Source organism: Canis lupus, chromosome X (assembly GCF_011100685.1).
Source record: "Canis lupus familiaris isolate Mischka breed German Shepherd chromosome X, alternate assembly UU_Cfam_GSD_1.0, whole genome shotgun sequence".
In the NCBI taxonomy this organism is placed as follows: domain Eukaryota; kingdom Metazoa; phylum Chordata; class Mammalia; order Carnivora; family Canidae; genus Canis; species Canis lupus.
In genome coordinates this window covers 73,878,262-73,894,015 of record NC_049260.1, presented here as the reverse complement: position 1 = coordinate 73,894,015, position 15,754 = coordinate 73,878,262, and the positions used below count along the sequence as shown (strand labels likewise).

At 39.2% G+C, this 15,754-nt stretch overlaps 1 pseudogene; it reads right to left on the bottom strand.

Moving 5' to 3' along the window:
* Positions 1-2,530: 2,530 nt before the first annotated feature.
* Positions 2,531-15,512, bottom strand: LOC119868215 (annotated as a pseudogene).
* Positions 15,513-15,754: the final 242 nt, after the last annotated feature.

Below are 15,754 nucleotides of genomic sequence, written 5' to 3'. Positions count from 1 at the left end.
GGAAACAAACAAGGTGTGGTGGAAAGGGAGGTGAGAGGGGGGTGTGGTGACAGGCACTGAGGGGGGGACTTGATGGGATGAGCATTGGGTGTTATGCTATTTGTTGGCAAATTGAACTCCAATAAAAATAAAAAATAAATAAAAGAAAACAAATAATAAACAATTGCTACCTAGAAGAAAAGAGGAGCAAAACTGATTAAAAAGGTCAGCAAAAGAGATATTTAAAGCTTTATTCTAAATATACCTATGCTGCCAGAAATTTTCCAAAAAATATTTTGAGGTTTTACTTGTGATTAAAAAATCATTTAAGTGAAGGGAAAAATAAAGTTCTCAAGAAAGTCATCCCTAAGCCTCAAGGAATGCACTCTAGCATTCTTCTTCTATACATGTACAGGAGATGCTTTACTTTAACTCACGGTCCACTGCATCCTGAAATATTATTCTGAAATGGCTTTCCGCCTTTTTTGTTTCTGTATTTCTACTTCCTTTTAGCCAAGACCAATTTGTTGGTCAGTAGATCTGATGAAGTCCTGGGAAACACAGTTCAAATACTTAAAAGAGCTTCCTTTCTTTTTTCTTGTAGGAAACTCAGGGAACAAAATGAAGAAATTTGAGTAATTTTCAGTCTAATGAATTCTATTAAGATACAAATTCTCCCTTAAATCTAAAATTATTGTCAAACAAAAAATAAGAAAATCATTGCCAATCTTTCACCCACACCCATATAGTTGTTTTGTGTATCATTTTATGCTATTCACGTTCCACTAAATATATCATTTTGAAAAAAAAAATATTTGATTTTGTCTTGGAGCCAAAATATATCTGTTGATTGTTCTTCCTCTTTTCCCTCCTAATTTTAAGATATAACTGACATTAAACATTGTGAAAGCTTAAGGTGTACAATGTGATTTGATAGATGTATATATTGTGAAATGTTTACCACAATAAGGTTGGTTAATGCATATTTCACCTCACGTAGTTATTATTTTGTTGTTCTTATTGAGAACATTTAAAATATACTCCCATAGCAACTTTAAAGTATACAATACAATACTTTTAACTATAGTCACCATGCTATTCATTAGATCTCCTGGACTTATTTTTCTTATAATTGAAAATTTGTATCCTTGGGTCAACATCATTTCATTTTCCCTACCCCAAAAGTCCCTGGTAGCCACTATTCTACCTTCTGCTTCTATATTTGGCTTTTTTTTAGATTTCACATATAAGTGAGATCATAAAGTATTTGCCTTTCTCTTCTCTTATTTCACTTAGTATATTGTCCTTGAGATCCATTTATATTGTTGCAAATGGCAGGATTTCCTTCTTTTCATGACTGGAGTAATATTCCTCAGTAATATTACTTACATGAAATATAAATATAACTATTTATCTTATGCTGATAATTTTTGAAACGCATAAAAAATAACCCTTTTACTCCCTTACACATAATTCATGGTTTTGATGTCACTAATTTACATACTTCTGTATTGCATATCTGTTAATAGATTATTGTAGCTGTAGGTATTTTTTCTATAAGTATTTTGATTCTTTATCCTTTATACTAGAGTTAAGTGATTAGCCAAGCACCATATTACAATATCAGAGTATTCTGAAACTGACTATATGCTTACCTTTATAGATGTGTTGTATATTTTCACATGTTTTCAAATTAATAATTAGTGTCCTTTCATTTCATCCTGAAGAGCTTCTTTCAGAATTTTTTTAAAGCAAGTCTAAAGGTAATGAATTCTTTCAACTCTTTTTTGAGGAATTCTTTATCTCTCCTTCATTTCTGAAGGTCAACTTTTGGCATTTCCTTCGACACTTGAAATATATTATCATCTTTCCTAACTTTCAAGTAATCTGCTGAGAAATCTACTGATAACCTTATTGGAGTTTCCTTGTAAGTGACAAGCTTCTTTTCTCTTTCAGTAATCAAGATTCTCTCTTTATCTTTTATTTTGCCAGTTTTTTTTTTTTTATATAATGTGTCTTAGAGAAGATCTCTTTGAGTTTGCTTGGGGAATTTTTAACTTAACAAACTTAGATATATAAATCTTTACTTACTTTTAGAAAGTTTTTCACCATTATTTCTATTTTTTATCTGTATTTTTTTTACTGGAGTTCGATTTGTCAACATATAGTATAACACACAGTGCTCATCTCGAAAAGTGCTCCCCTCAGTGCCCGTCACACAGTCACCATATCCCCCCGCCCACCTCCACTTCCACTACCCCTTGTTCATTTCCCAAAGTTAGATTCTCTCATGTTCTGTCACCCTCTCTGATCTTTCCACTCATTTTCTCTCCTTTCCCCTATAATCCCTTTCACTATTTTTTATATTCTTTGTATGAGTGAAACCATAAAATGATTGTCCTTCTCTGATTGACCTACTTCACTCAGCATAATAACCTTCAGTTCCATCCACGTTGAAGCAAATGGTGGGTATTCATCTTTTCTAATGGCCTAGTAATATTCCATTGTATACATAGACCACATCTTATTTATCCATTCATCTTTCTATGGATACCGAGGCTCCTACCACAGTTTGGATATTCTGGACATTGTAGGGATAAACATTGAGGTACAAGTGTCTCAGTTTTTCACTGCATCTGTATCTTTGGGGTAAATCCCCAGTAGTGCAATTACTGGATTGTATGATAGCTCTATTTTTGACTCTCTGAGCAACCTACACAGTTTTCCACAGGGCTGTACCAGGTTGCATTCCCACCAACAGTGCAAGAGGGTTCCCCTTTCTCCACATCCTCTCCAACATTTGTTATTTCCTGTCTAATTAATTTTCACCATTCTCACTGGTGTGAGATGGTTATCTCATTGTGGGTTTGATTTGTATTTCCCTAATGACGAAGGATAAGGAGCATTTTATTATAAGCTTGTTGGCCATGTATATGTCTTCCTTGATGAAATTTCTGTTCATGTCTGTTGCCCATTTCATGATTGGAATGTTTGTTTCTTTAGTGTTAAGTTTCATAAGTTTTTATAGATCTTGTATACTAGCCTTTGATACGTCATTTGCAAATATCTTCTCTCATTCTGTAGGTGTCTTTTAGTTTTGTTGACTGCTTCTTTTGCTGTGCAGGAGCTTTTGATCTTGAAGAAGTTCATTCTTGCTTTTGTTTCCCTTGCCTTCATAGATGTACCTTGTGAGAAGTTGGAGTGGCCAAGTCCCTAAAGGAGTGGTGTCTGTGTTCTCCTCTAGGATTTTGATGGATTCTTGTCTTACATTTAGATCTTTCAATCATTTGAATTCATCTTTGTGCATGGTGTAAGAAAATGGTCTAGTTTCGTTCTTCTGCACATGGCTGTCCAACTTTCCCAGCACCATTTTTTGAAGAGACTGTCTTTTTTCCAGTGAATAGTCTTTCCTGCTTTGTCGAATATCAGTTGACGATAGAGTTGAGGGCCCATTTCTGGGTTCTCTATTTGGCTCTATTGATCTATGTGTCTGTTTTTGTGCCAAGTACCACACTGTCTTGATGATCACAGCTTTTTTTACAACTTGAAATCCGGCATTGTGATGGGCCTGGCTCTAGTCTTCCTTTTCAAGATTCCTCTGGCTATTTGGGGTCTTTTCTGATTCCACACAAATCTTAAGATTATTTATTCCAACTCTCTGAAGAAAGTCCATGGTATTTTGATATGGAATGCATTAAATGTGTAAATTGCCCTGGGTAGCATAGACATTTTCACAATATTTATTCCTCCAATCCATGAGGATGGAATATTTTTCCATCTCTTTGTGTCTTCTTCAATTTCTTCCAAAAGCGTTCTGTAGTTTTTAGGGTATAGATCCTTTACCTCTTTGGCTAGGTTTATTCCTAGGTATCTTATGCTTTTGGGTGCAATTGGAAATGGGCTTGATTCCTTAATTTTGCTTTTTTCAGTCTCATTGTTGGTATATAGAAATGCCTCTGATTTCTGGGCATTGATTTTGTATCCTGCCACACTGCAGAATTGCTGTATGAGTTCTAGCAATCTTGGGGGTGGAGTCTTTTGGGTTTTCTATGTAGAGTATCATGTCATCTGCAAAGAGGGAGAGTTTTAATTCTTCTTTGCCAATTCAAATGCTTTTTATTTCTTTTTGTTGCCTGATTGCTTCTAGTACTATGTTGAATAGCAGTGGTGAGAGTGGAGATCCCTGTCTTGCTCCTGATCTTAGAGGAAAGGCTCTTAGTTTTTCCCTATTGAGAATGATATTTGCTTGAAGGGCACCAGGCTGCAGGAGAGTCCTCACTATCCTGTGCCCTCCCCACTTCCACCTGTCTTGGGGGGAGTGCAGAATCGTGGGCTTTGTCCACTCCCCGCCTTGGGATCCAGGCCTCTGTGCTGCTAGAATTGTGCTCCTGGGGTGCCCAGCTCCTAAAGGCAGCAGGGCACAGCCCCCTCCATCCAGAGCCACCCACCTAACCAACTGGCTTCTCCCAGATGCCCCAGTGGCTGCCCACTCCAGCCCTTTATGGAGATCGGCCCAGGGCTATGGAGTTTATGGTGCACTTTCCTAGGGCGCACTTCCTCTATTAGTGACTCTGGGAAACTGGAGGCTCCACTGCCTCTCCTGCAATCCTGCCTGATTTCTCTGTAAGCACTTTTCCGTACGGGAAGAACTCGGTGCAGATTTTTTAAGTTCCTGCATCTCCGGGGCTGGGCTTTCGTCTCCTGGAGGCTTTCACCGCAGTCCTTAGCTGGGCTCCTCGCGGTGCCACTCCCCTACTTGATTCTTTTTAATTTTTTTCTGCCTTCCTACCTTGTTAGATATGAAAACCCTTCTCTCTTTAGTGTTCCAGCTGTTCTTTTGTTAAATCTCAGGTCTAATTAGTAGGTGTTCAGGATGTTTTGAAAATTATCTAGGTAATTTGGTAGAAACAGGTGAGTTGAGGATCCCTACTTTTCTGCCATCTTGCCCTGCCCCCACCATTATTACTTTAAATAAGCTTTTTGTCCCTTTCTCTATCCCTTTTCCTCTGGGACTCCAATTATGTATACTTTGTTTCTCTTTATGATGTCTGATAAATCTTTTTTTCATTCTTTTTAAAATTATTTTTTTCTTTTTGTTCCTCTGACTGCATGATTTCAAATAATCTGTCCTCTACTTCGCTGGCTTGCTATTTTGATTGGTCCTGTCTCTTGCTGAAACTCTCTAATTTTTCATGATAATTACTGTATTCTACTACTTCAAAATTTCTGTTCTGAAATATGTTTTCCATCTCTTTCTTGAAGTTCTCAGTTTGTTTTTGTGTTATTTTCCTAATTTTATAAGTTCTTTATCTGTGTATGTGTGTTTTATTTTGTTTTGTTTTGTTTGTAGTTCACTGAATGTCTTTGTAACGATTATTCTGAATTATATTTTTAGCAATTCATCTATTTGTATTTCTTTAAGTCAGTTGCTTTAAATTTACTATGTTCCTTTGGTGGTGTAACATTTTTTTGATACTTTGCACAGGCCAGTGACAGAAGATCGAACCAGATCTCAGCAGTTACAGGAGCCCTCATTGAAAGTGTGCATTCTGTGGCTTTCAGGGTTTTGCCTGGAAATGTGCATGGCAATAGGGGCTGGTACTAAGATTTGGGCCAGTGGATGCAGTTGTGTAGTGGGAAGGGCTAACCTCACGTGCACACACAGAGGTGGGAGTCAGCCACAGGGAATCTATCCTGGTGTCTTGTTCTTATGCAACCTTAGAAGGTGGGGTTAGCTACTAATGCAGACCCTAGGCTCTAGCAGTGGATAAGGGAATAGAGAGGGACTCAGGTGGCTGGTGTTCACTAATGTGAAAACTTGTAGGGTAAATCTTAGCAATAAAATCTCTAGGAGGTCTATAGATTTCTATATAGATTTCTAGGAGGTATATAGATTTCTACAGTGACAAAAGCTACTGGCATCCTCTGTAAAGCAGACCACTAGGAATTGAACTTGCTCCCACTGTATGGTTGAGAACTGGTAACTCCTGCTCTTCTTCCCTGTTCCAAACTATCTGTATGTGTCTCAACTTTGCCAGTGTCTGAGTGGAATGAAACTGAAGTGGGTCTTTTATGCAGTGCCCCCAAATGGCTGTTGAAGCTTGTTACTCACTCTGTTCTCTTTTTCCCAGTAAGTAGAAGTCTCTCAAGCTGAGGAGGTCCCTTTAAATCATCCCAAGTGGGATGATTCAGGAAAAATAAAACCGTCCTTCCTTTCCTTTTTACGTGGTTATTCTGATTTTTTGTTTCACTGTGTGCTGAAGTTTCTTAAGTGAACTCCTGAGCTATTTTTGTTTGTAAATAGCTGTCTGGCTATTAATTTATGTGGTGTATACAAGCCGGGATATCTTACTCCAATATTGTAGTGATGAATATAATCATTCATCATTCTCTCTCTTTTCTATTCCATATATCATTCCTAATGAAAGATGCAATTTCATCACAGACCTTCGGTTTTCATATAATATTTTAGAAGTATAATATATACTGAAGGGTAACTAGAAAACAGAAGTGCACTATAGAAATATATATACTATGTCTTCTAAAGTCATGTAAATCCATTTTCTGTCAAAGATTAAGCATCAGAAAATGCTAATGCTTGAAATCTCAATTTTTCTCCTTTAGTTAGAATCAATCCTAACCAATGAATAGGTAGTATTTCAAAACATTGCTTGTTGAGTTTCAGGAATGAATTCTCACTAGAAGTAATACTAAACATATCAAATTTCTAGGCAAACAAAATAAAAGCCTACTTATCTCCTTTTGTACCTGAAATTAAATGTGAATGATACTCTCAAATCTAACCACCATATTTATGATGTTTCTGTAGAAATGAATATTTTAGAATTTTAAATTACTCTGATAAGAACTGGTCTACTACCCCTGCAAAAAGAACATATATTCTCTTAACGGCATGCCAGCAATAACAGCCAAGCTGATTCGAAAGAGGTTCTAGGAAACATTAAGTTTGTATATTCAGTCATTCAACAAAATAGTGACTGGTTCTCTGACCTGGAGATGTAATTGTGATAAAAAATAAGATACATTTCCTACTCTCCCTTTCTTTTTTTTCTGATCAGATGTTTTTATTTTTTAATTTTGGGGGGCTTTGGGTTTTTATTTAAGCTCCAGTTAACATATAGTGTAATATCAGTTTCATAAATATAATTTAGTGATTTGCCACTTAAATATAACACGCAGTGCTGATCACAAATGCTCTACTTTATATCCATCACCACTTTAATTCATCCCTTTGCACACTTCCCTTCAGGCAAACCCTCGTTTTGTTCTGTATAGTTAAGAGTCTGTTTTATGATTTAATTCTATTTTTTCCTCCCTATGTTCCTCAAATTTATTAAATTGATATTTCATTTTCTATGACTGACTTATTTTGCTTAGCATAAAATACTGTAGTTCCATCCACATCATTGCAAATAGCAAGATTTCACTCTTTGATGGCTGAGAATATTTCATTACAGGATTTTTGCATTCTTTGGGTAAAGAGATAGTAGTGCAATTGCTGGATTATATGGTAGTTCTATTTTTAACTTTCTGAAGAAACCCCATACTATTTTCCAGAGTGGCTACACCACTTTGCATTGCCATCAACAACGTAAGAAGCTTCCACTTTCTCTGCATCCTCATCAACATCTGTTGTTTTTTTTGTGTTTTTAATTTTAGCCATTCCAACAGGTATAAGGTGATATCTCATACTTTTCATTCATATGTCAGTGATAATGAATGAGATTGAACATCTTTTCATGTACCTGTTGGCCATCTGTAGGTCTTCTTTGGAAAAATGTCTATTCATGTCTTCTGCCCAATTCTTTTTTTAAATAATAAATTTATTTGTTATTGGTGTTCAATTTGCCAACATACAGAATAACACCCAACGCTCATCCCGTCAAGTGCCCCCCCTCAGTACCCATCACCCAGTTACCCCCAACCCCCAGCCTCCTCCCCTTCAACCACCCTTAGTTCATTTCCCAGAGTTAGCAGTCTTCATGTACTGTCTCCCTTTCTGATATTTCCTACCCATTTCTTCTCCCTTCCTTCTATTCCCTTTCCCTATTATTTATATTCCCCAAATGAATTAGACCATATAATGTTTATCCTTCTCTGATTGACTTATTTCACTCAGCATAATACGCTCAAGGTCCATCCACGTTGAAGCAAATGGTAGGTATTTGTCATTTCTAATGGCTGAATAATATTTATGTATACAATGGAATATTACACATCTTCTTTATCCATTCATCCTTCGATGGACACCAAGGCTCCTTCCACAGTTTGGCTATTGTGGACATTGCTGCTATAAACATCGGGGTGCAGGTGTCCCGGCGTTTCATTGCATCTGTATCTTTGGGGTAAATCCCCAGCAGTGCAATTGCTGGGTCGTAGGGCAGATCTATTTTTAATTCATTTTGCTTTTGTTTGTCTTGCCTTCATAGATGTATATTGCAAGATGTTGCTGTGGTTCAAAAAGGGTGTTGCTTGTGTTGTCCTATAGGATCTTGATGGATTCTTGTCTCCCATTTAGATCTTTCATCCATTTTGAGTTTATCTTTGTGTATGGTGAAAGAGAGTAGTCTAGTTTCATTCTTCTGCATGTGGATGTCCAATTTTCCCAGCACCATTTATTGAAGAGACTGTCTTTCTTCCAGTGGATAGTCTTTGCTCCTTTATCGAATTTTAGTTGACCATAAAGTTGAGGGTCCACTACTGGATTCTCTATTCTGTTCCATTGATCTATGTGTCTGTTTTTGTGCCAGTACCATACTGTTTTGATGACCATACCTTTGTAGTACAACCTGAAATCTGGCATTGTGATGCCCCCAGCTCTGGTTTTCTTTTTGAATATTCCCCTGGCTATTCGGGGTCTTTTCTGATTCCACACAAATCTTAAATGATTTTTCCAATTCTCTGAAGAAAGTCCATGGTATTTTGATAGGGATTGCATTAAATGTGTAAAGGGCCCCGGGTAGCATAGATATTATCACCCCATATTTATTCATCCAATCCATGAACATGGAATATTTTTCCATTTCTTTGTGTCTTCCTCAATTTCTTTCAGAAGTGTTCTGTAGTTTTTAGGGTACAGATCCTTTATCTCTTTGGCTAGGTTTATTCCTAGGTATCTTCTGCTTTTGGGTGCAATTGTAAATGGGATTGACTCCTTCATTTTTCTTTCTTCAGTCTCATTGTTAGTGGATAGAAATGCCACTGATTTCTGGGCATTGATTTTGTATCCTGCCACACTGCCAAATTGCTGTATGCATTCTAGCAATCTTGGGGTGGAGTCTTTTGGGTTTTCTATGTACAGTATCATGGCATCTGCGAAGAGAGAGAGTTTGACTTCTTCTTTGCCAATTTGAATGCCTTTTATTTCTTTTTGTTGCCTGATTGCTGAGGCTAGGACTTCTAGTACTATGTTGAATAGCGGTGGTGAGAGTGGACATCCCTTTCGTGTTCCTGATCTTAGAGGAAATGCTCCCAGTGTTTCCCCATTGAGAATGATATTTCCTATGGGCTTTCCATCAATGGCCTTTAAGATGCTGAGGAATGTTCCCTCAATCCCTATACTCTGAAGGGTTTGATCAAGAATGGATGCGGTATTTTGTCTATTTCTTTCTCTGTATCTATTGAGAGGATCATATGGTCCTTGTTTTTTTTTTTCTTGTTGATATGATCTATCACATTGATTGCTTTACGAGTATTGAACCACCCTTGTATCCCAGGGATAAATCCCACTTGGTCATGGTGAATAATCTTCTTAACATACTGTTGGATCCTATTGGCTAATATCTTGTTGAGAAGTTTTTCATATGTGTTCATAAGGGATATTGGTCTATAATTCTCCTTCTTGGTGGGTTCTTTGTCTGGTTTTGGAATTAAGGTGATGCTGACCTCATAAAATGAATTTGGAAGTAGTACATCCCTTTCTATCTTTCAGAATAGTTTTACTAGAATAGGTATTGTTTCTTCTTTAAACATTTGATACAATTCCCCTGGGAGCCAAGTCCATTGGCCCTGGACTTTTGTGTCGGGAGATTTTGATGGCAGCTCCAGTTTCCTCCCTAGTTATTGGCCTGTTCAGGTTTTCTATTTCTTCCTGTTCCAGTTTTGGTAGTTTCTGGTATCCCAGAGATGTGTCCATTTTTCTAGATTGTCTAATTTATTGGCATATAGCTGTTCATAATATGTTTTTAAAATCATTTGTATTTCCTTGGTATTGTTTGTCATGTCTCCTTTTTCATTCTTGATTTTATTGATTTGAGTTTTTTCTCTTTTGTTTTTAATAAGACTGGCTACTGATTTACCTATCTTATTAATTCTTTCAAAGAACCAACTCCTGGTTTTTATCTCTTCCACATTTCTTCTGTTCTCTATTTCATTGAGTTCTGCTCAAATCTTTATAACTCCTCTCTTCTTTTTTGTGTAGGTTTTAGTTTCTGTTCTTTCTCCAGTTCCTTTAGGTGCAAGGTTAGCTTGTATATTTGAGTTTTTTCCAATTTTTTGAGTGATGCTTGTGTTGCGATGTATCTCCCTCTCAGGACTGTTTGTGCCGTATCCCAAGGATTTTGAACGGTGTATCTTCATTTTCATTAGTTTCCATGAATTTTTTAATTCTTCTCTAATTTCCTGGTTGACCCTTTCATCTTTTAGTAGGATGCTCGTTAGCCTCCATGTGTTTGAGTTTCTTCCAAATTTCTTCCTGTGATTGAGTTCTACTTTCAAAGCATTATGATCTGAAAATATGCAGGGGAAAATCCCCATCTTTTGATATTAGTTGAGACCTGATTTGTGTGGTCTATTCTGTTGAAAGTTCCATGTGCACTTGAGAAGAATGTGTACTCAGTTGTGTTTGGATGTAAAATTCTCTAAATATCTGTGAAATCCATCTGCTCCAGTGTATCATTTAAACCTCTTGTTTCTTTGGATATGTCGTGCTGAGAAGATCTGTCATTTGCAGAAAGTGCCGTGTTGGTCTCCCAGTATTGGTGTACTATTTTCTAAGTATGTTTTTCCTTTGGTTTTTAAGTGATTGATATACTTAATGCTCCCATATCAGGGGCATAAATATTCATGATTGTTAGGTTCTCTAGTTGGATAGATCCTTTAAGTATGATATACTGTCCCTCTTCATCTCTTACTACAGTCTTTGGGATAAACTTTAATTTATCTGATATGAGGATTGCTGTCCCTGCTTTCTTTTGAGGACCATTTGAATGGTAAATGGTCTTTACATTTTCAGGCTGTAGGTGTCCTTAGGTCTAAAATGAGTCTTTTGTTGACAGGAAATAGATGGATATTGCTTTTTTATCCAGTCTGAAACCCTGTGTCTTTTCATGGGATCATTTAGCCCATTCACGGTCAGAGTCAGTATTGAAAGATATGAATTTAGTGTCATCATAATACCTATTCAGTCACTGTTTTTCTGCATTTTTTTGGACTTCTTCTTTCTTTTACTGAGTCCCTGTTAATATTTCTTGCAGAACTGGTTTGGTGGTTACATATTCTTTCCGTTTCTGCCTATCTTGGAAGCTCTTTATCTCTCCTCTATTCTGAATGAGTGCCTTACTGGATATAGTATTCTTGGCTTCATGTTCTTCTCATTGGACCCTGAATATATCCTGCCAGCCCTTTCAGGCCTGCCAGGTCTCTGTGGAGAGATCTGCTGTTAATCTAATACTTCTCCCTATGTAAGTTAGGGATCTATTGTCTCTTGCTACTTTAAGGATTTTCTCTTTATCTTTGGAATTTGCAAGTTTCACAATTATATGTTGAGGTGTTGAATGACTTTTATTGATTTTAGGGGGGACCTCTATCTCCTGCATCTGAATGCCTGTTTCCCTCCCCAAATTAGGGAAGTTCTCAGCTGTGATTTGTTCATATATGCTTTCTTATCCTCTGTCCCTCTCGACGCTCCCTGGAACCCCAAATGTATGTCGATTTTTCCTTCTGAGGCTGTCATTTTTTTCCCTTACCTTTCCTCATGATCTTTTAATTGTTTTTCTCTTTTTTCCTCAGCTACCTTCCTTGCCATCAACTTGTCTTCTATGTCACTCACTCTTTCTTTTCCCTCATTAACCCTCATCGTTAGGAACTTCGGTTTTGATTGCATCTCATTTGATTTTTTTATTTTGGCCTGATTAGATCTAAATTCTGCAGTCATGAAGTCTCTTGAATCCTATATGCTTTTCGCAAAGTCACCAGTAGCTTTATAATTGTGTCTGAATTTGCTTTCTGACATCGAATTGTAATCCAAATTCTTTAACTCTGTGACAGAGAGTACCATTTCTGATTCTTTCTTTTGTGGTGAGTTCCTCTTTCTAGTCATTTTGCTCAGTGCAGAGTGGCTGTATGAGTGGGCTGTATCAAGAATATCAACCGCGACCTAAGTAAATTTCACCCTAGATGATTCTGCCGAGGTCAGAAACCAGAAATTGAAAACAAAGATCAGATTGAAATAAAGCAAAAGGATCACTAAAAAAAAAAATTTATAACAAAGTAGTAAAAAATAAATCACCAGGAATCCTAAAGAAGAAGAGAAAAATATAAGGAAAAAAAAAAAGAAAAAGAAAAGAAAAAAAAGGAGAAGAAATAGAAGTGGGGTATTGGGAGATGGTGGTGGTGAAGGAGTTGTAGTGTAACAAGAATGTAGTCTACTTGAAGGGTTCTAGAGGTTGATCCTCTTGTTTTTGAGTATATTAAGTTCTGTATGTTAGAAGAGGCTCAGTCCCAAATTTATGTAAACCAGAAATACTTGTAGAGAGCCCCTAACATTTACTACCAAAACATAACTAAGATAAAAGAGCAGGGCAAATTGGGAATGAGGAATCTCACAGAATGAACCAGCATGGTATACCACTTGGTACTGGGTGCATGCTGGTCATATTTTAGAAGGTATTAACTTCTGTCTTTGTAGAACAAAATGAGGCAGAGAAAAAAAACACAAAGTAAAAACAAAACAAAACAAAACATATCTTGTATATCTCCCAAAATTAAGTTGAGTATGTTGAAGGGAATCTAGGAGTGGAAAATATATCTAGGACCTGTCATTGTAGAAATATGAAAGTCAAAAAGGAAGAATCTTAAAAATGAAGAGGTGTTAAAATATTGTAGTTAAGGTGGGAAAAGAAAAAAAAAGGAGAATTACAGTCTGATATAGAAACGAGTTGTACTGGAAAAAGGAAGAGAAAAAAGGAGGGGTACCCTCCGGTTCTATATACTGTGAATCCCTCGAATTCCCCTGGAGCTTTCTAGCACTGCTTGGTCAAGAACTTGCTCTTCCCCTATCCTTTGCTGGTCTTCTGGGGGTAGGGGCCTGCTGTGCTGACTCAGGGGGAGTGGTCCTGCCCCCTGACAGGTGCACGGCTCAGTGGGAGCTGTTTATTCTGTGAGGCCCCCGTTTCCTGGTGGCTGCACTCCATCCCAAGCACAGGGTGACACCAGGAGGAAAAACACCACTGGAAGGGAACAGCTCTCCAGCCCTAGAGTCAGCTCCTGCAGTTACTACCGCAATCTCCCAGTCACACTGGCCTGGATGCTCCTGGGGCAGGGGGCGCTGATCTGCACAGCTTGGGGGCACCTTGCAGCATGAGAGTCCTCGCTGTCCTGGCCCCTCCCCATCACCACCTGTCCTGAGGGGAGTGCAGGATCCTGAGCTGTGTTCCCCACGCCCTAGGATCTGAGACCTGTGTTCCTGGAATCATGCTCCTGGGTCCGTGGTTCCCAAAGGCAGCAGGGCGCAGCCCCCTCTGCCGGAGCCACCCCTTGAGCTGCTCCCGAGGCCCGGACGGGTGTGCTCCAGCCCTTTACTGCGCTTGGCCCACAGTCTGTGGTGCGCTCTCCCCCGGGGTGCACTTCCTGTATTAGTGACTCCAGGAACCTGGAGGCTTCACTGCCCCTCCTGCGATTCTGCCTGAGTTCCCTGCTAAGCGTCTTTCTGTCCAGGAAGAATCCAGTGTGGATTTTTAAAGTTCCGGTTTCTCTAGGGCTGAGCTTTCCTGTCTGGGAGGCTTTAGCTGCCTGCCCTTAGCCAGGCTCCTTGGGAGGCCCCTCCCCCACTTGATTCTTTTTCTTTTTTTCTGCCTTCCTACCTTGTTAGAAGTGAAAACCCTTCTCTCTGTAGCTTTCTAGCTGTTCTTTCTTTAAATCTCAGGTTGAATTCGTAGGTTTTCAGGATGATTTGAAAGCTTTCTAGGTAAGTTGGTAGGGACAGGTGAGTTGAGGATCCCTACTCCTCTGCCATCTTGCCCCGCCCCCCTATATACATATATTTTTATCCATTGAGCTATTGAAGGACATATCAGCTCCTTTCAAGTTTGGCTATTGTGGACATTGCTGTTCTAAACATTGGGGTGCAAATGCCCCTTTGGATCACTATATTTGTATCTTTAGGGTATATACCTAGTAGTGCAATTGCTGCATCATAGCATAGCTTTATTTTTAACTTTTTGAGGAGCTTCCATACTGTTTTCCAGAGTATGCTGTACCAACTTGCATTCCCACCAACAGTGTAAGAAGGTTCCCCGTTCTCTGTAACCTTGTCAATATTTGTTGTTTTCCTGACTTGTTAATTTTACCCATTTTTTTAACAAGCTTGAATTCACTTTTATTTTCTTATATAAACCTATGTGGTAGCCACAGCTGGAGCCTGGGTCCTCTGCACGGAGACTCTGGTGTGGGTCTTTACAAGATGGTCAGTGAATTCCTGATAGGGAGACTTGGTGAACACAGTCTCTTTCCAGAGATCAGGGATGAGATAACTGTAGGTCTTGGAGATCGCATCAAAAGTAGCCTTGGCAAAGTTCCCCAGGGTGGCAGTGCAGCCCCTGGCCGAAGTGTAGCAGTTGTCAATACCAGCCATCATCAATAGCTTCTCCGGCACAGGGGCTGAGACAATGCCAGTGCCTCTGGGGGCAGGGATGAGATGCACCAGCACAGAACCACAGCGACCAGTCACCTTGCATGGACAGTGTGGGGCTTGCCGATCTTGTTTCCCCAGTAGCCTCCTCGCACAAGGACAATGGAAAGCTTGGCCAGGATGATGGCCCCATGGATGGCAGTGGCTATCTCCTTGGAACACTTGATGCCCAGACCCCCGTGTCCATTATAATCTCCGATGGCAACAAATGCCTTGAACCTGGTCTGCTGGCCAGCATGGGTCTGTTTTTGCACAGGCATGATTTTCAAGACCTCATCCTTGAGGGATGCCCCCAAGAAGAAGTCAATGATCTTAGATTCCTTGATAGGCAGAGAAAAGAGATAGATCTCCTCCAGGGACTTGATCTTCATGTCCTTGACTACGCGGCCCAGCTTGGTGATGGAGATCCACTCCTTGTCCTCCGCCTTGCCTCTGCGAGCTCTTCGGCCCTGGCCCCGGCCGGAACACGGCCACGTCCCGCGAACCTGGATGCTGCTGCCGAAGCCTCCACAAAGCCACCGTGGCCTCCCATTCCCGGGCCTCTGGGGCCTCTGGGGCCTCTGGGGCCTCCGGGTCCTCCCACAGCACCGGCGTCATCTGCCATTTGGTGTTCTCTCGGAGAAGAAGCAATTTTACCCATTTTGACTGGTGTGAGATGGTATCTTCTTCCACCCCAAAATTTCTAGAACTCATACAGGAATTCAACAATGTGGCAGGTTATAAAATCAAAGCACATAAGTCAGTTGCACTACTATACACTAATAAGAAAGAAGAAAGAGAAATTAAGGAATCAATCCTATTTACATTTGCACCAAAATCCATAAGATACCTAGGAATAAACCTAAT